Genomic DNA, 3,520 nt, shown 5'->3' with positions numbered 1-3,520 from the left:
GAGTGTTTAGCGGAGGCAGAGCATGTGTGTCTGTAGATACCATCCCCCAGACAAGCCTGGGGGTCCATCCAGATACAACTATATGACTCTCATAAACCACACAGGATTCTTCCTGTGACCTATTTCTAAACTCCACCCAGAGTCAGACCTCTGGGCTGAGAAGAGCCTGACTTCTCTCCCTCATCTGGCTTAGTCTTACTTTGTGAATGCCATGATTCATGAGATCTCTGCTACTTTCTCTTTTTCCTGGTCTACTAGGGAACTCATCGCTAAATCTACCATACAGATAAACTCCATAACAATCCCGCCTTCCTCTCTCCCTTTCTCCTTTGAGTTAATATCCTCATCTGAAGAGAAAAAAAAATCCCAAGATTAGTGGTTCTTGACCTGTGGGTCATGACCCCTTTAAGGTCACATATCAAATATTTACAGAACATTTCATACAGTAGCAAAATTACAGTTTTAAGTAGCAATTCAGTAATTTTATGGTGGGGTGGAGTCACCACAACATGAGGAGCTGTATTAAAGGGTTGCAGTATTAGGGAGGTTGTGTTATGTGGGCATTCTCCAGTCCTTTCTCCTATGATGGGAGTGTGAACCCACCAAGGCTATGAATGCTGAGTCTTCTGGGATGTGTGAAGGACTGAGAGGTTGAGGGGAGGAGCCCTAGGGGCTGAAAAGCCTGAAACTCATGGAAACCCCAGGTCAGGGAGTAAGTCCCAGCGGGAGCAGCAGGAAGGCCCAGAGGGATTAAGACGAGGGATCCAGTCAGGAGGGTCGTTGAGGCTCTTGGGGACCTAGAATGCCAGGTCAGACTTGTGTTTCCTGATTTCCTGAGCATCAGCCATAAGCGTGCTACTATTTAATGTATGTCTCTAAACTTGTGCGTTATTGAAGATTTTAAAAATTAGAAGCCTGAGTGCTCATTTCAGCAGCACATAAACTAAAACTGGAACAAAACAGAGAAGAGTAGCATGGCCTATGTGCAAGGATAACATGCAAGTTCGTGAAGCATTTCATTAAAAAAATAAATAAATAAAAGACTGAGACATTGAGGGTAGCCATGCAGTACCCAGTTCCTTGGCTTGGCCAAGCCCCGCTTGGAACACAAGGGCCAGGTCACAAAATCTCTTTGCTTCCCATTCAGCCACCTTCTCCATCCTGGGAGTTTTTGGATTTTTTTTTAATGTTTGTTTATTTTGTTTAGATAGGGTCTCAGGTAGCTCAGACTAGCCTCAAACTCCCTACGTGGCTGAGGATGACCTTGAACTCCTGATCCTCCTACCTCTCTTTCTCCTGGTGCTGAGGTTACAGGTACACACCACCATACTCTGTTTATCCCGTGCTGGGAATTGAACCTAGGACCTCAGGCATGCTAGGTGAGCATCTAACCCACATCTGAGGCTGTGAACGCTTTCCAGAGAGAAGACATCGGACTGTAGAAAGCCAGGGCCTGGGACACCAGGAGCTGCCGAAATCTCCAAAGAGAGACAACAGGGTCCGGGTCAGGGTGGCGGTGATGGTGAATGGGAGGCCCTGTGACCAAGAGAAACTGGGAGGTGGGGAAGGTGAGCTGGAGGGTGACGGCTTTGAGTCTGAGACCAAGAAAATGGAAGACTGAAGATGCGGGCAAAGGGTCCCTTCAGCGCCATTTCTAGAGATGTGGAGGCCATGCATGGCCTGAAGAGAGCAGAGTGATCTGAGGTCACTGAACTGGCCACCTGCAGGGAGGCACTCTGGAACCTAAGCCCCTGAGGGCAGCATCCTCGTGCCTGCTCAGCTGGTGCCCAAGCCTGACCCAGCCCCGGCAAAGGTATCATTTAGCACTGTTCATACGGTCGCATGGGCCTCAGGTGTCCCTCAGCAGAGAGCTGGGCCTGGGCTTTGGCTCTGTGCGAACAGGGTTGGCAGAGTCATGTGGCGGCTTGTGGCTCTCACCCCTTCCTGCCATTGCAACCGCTGGCCCCAGGGGCCCCTGCACTCAGGGAATTGGTGGGTACGCGGCTTTCTCATGACACGGAGAGTCAGAGTGTCTGGTGGCACTGCCCGGCACCAGCAAGCCTGCCCTGGTGGCAGTGGTACAGAAAGAGGTTGTAGGCTATCTGGAGGACGACAACAAGAGTGGAGAGCACTCACCCACTGTCTGGAACTCTGGATTCTAGGGTAGCACCCAGAAATAACAAGTTCCCTCTAGATGTCTGCTGAATGAATGAGTGAGTGAGCGAATGAATGAATACTCTGGGTCTTGGCTCAGCTTCCTGTGATTTCTCCCATGTCACCTTGGGTAAGTCATCACTCCCTTCAAGCTTAGACTAACTTGACTGGAAAATGAGCCCAGAGGCCATGACCCTCTGATGGCGACAAAGACTCTTTCGGAGCAAAGGTAGCATAGCAGGAAGCAGGTGGGACTGTCCCTTCAGTTCCCTGGAGTCCTGGAAGGGGAGGTGGCAAGAGGAATGGGAAGGGGTCTGGAGCTAGAGGCTCTACAGATGCCCCTCCTTGCAGGCTGCCCTGGGGAAGCACAGCCGGGGTAGGGAGGTGTGATCCTGGGGCTGGAAGAGCCACAGCTGGGGTTGGCAGTCCCCAGGGAGCCTCAGGATCCCTCAGATTTGTCCCAAGACCTGGACTGGCAGTTCCTATGTCTTGCTGGTTGCCAGGGCTCCCCTGGCCCTGGTGCCTAACCTCACAGACATCCAGGGACCTCCCCAAACAGACTTAACACTATCCTTACCCAGAGTCCACACCATGATGCAGTGTATCGGGGGTTTTGTTCTCAGGGAACAGCAACTGTGGTCAGCCTAGGCAGGCTGTGTCCCTGGGCCACAGTAGCCACCCAGCCCTGTCACCTCACCTCTGACCGCTCCTCTCACTTGAGCAGCCTGCCTGACCCCGGAAAGGTGTCTCGGGAGAGAATTCTGATCTAGTTCCACACATGGGGAGCTGGGACCCTAGAGGGGGCAGGAATCATAGTCTCTAAACTCAGCCGCACCCTGGGACTTACTAAGAGTATGTGTGTGTATATGTGTGTGTGTGTTTATGTGCATATGTGTGTATGCATATGTGTGTATGTGTAAGTGTCTGTGGTATTGTTTTTCCGTCTTATTCCCAATTCATTTGTATAGCCAAGCTTCCCTCGAACAACCCCCTCGTATAATGCTCCCCACCCCTTTTGTTCCTCATCCTCCTTGCTCATTGTCTGGCTGTCACTGTGTGTACAGCTCCCATGCTGTCTGAGCCCCACGAGGACAGGATCTTGTCGGTGGGCTCCCTGTTGTATCCCGGCACAAAGAAAAATGATCAGCTTCCACAAAGCTAGTGAAGCAGTGGGACACGGTTGTCAGAGCCCAGCCCTAGACACCTGCCCAGCTGCCGTATCCCCGGCTTGTGCGTGGGGCATGCTGGAAGAATCTCTCAGTCCCACAGTCCCAGGACAGCTGTCCCCAGCATAGCGTTGTCTTTTCAGCTGCCCCAGCCAGGGCAGGAACTGTGAGCTGAATATTTCATCTGTGGGGGAAGTGGT

General features: G+C 51.7%; 1 non-coding gene across 1 annotated transcript; it reads left to right on the top strand.

Annotated features, from left to right (window-relative positions):
• Positions 1-919: 919 nt before the first annotated feature.
• LOC142834560 (U6 spliceosomal RNA) lies at positions 920-1,026 on the top strand. Its single transcript, XR_012907641.1, has one exon. It is a non-coding gene; the product is annotated as a U6 spliceosomal RNA (small nuclear RNA).
• Positions 1,027-3,520: the final 2,494 nt, after the last annotated feature.

This window comes from Microtus pennsylvanicus, chromosome 13 (genome assembly GCF_037038515.1).
Source record: "Microtus pennsylvanicus isolate mMicPen1 chromosome 13, mMicPen1.hap1, whole genome shotgun sequence".
Classification (NCBI taxonomy): Eukaryota; Metazoa; Chordata; class Mammalia; order Rodentia; family Cricetidae; genus Microtus; species Microtus pennsylvanicus.
This window is presented reverse-complemented; position numbering and strand designations above follow the sequence as displayed.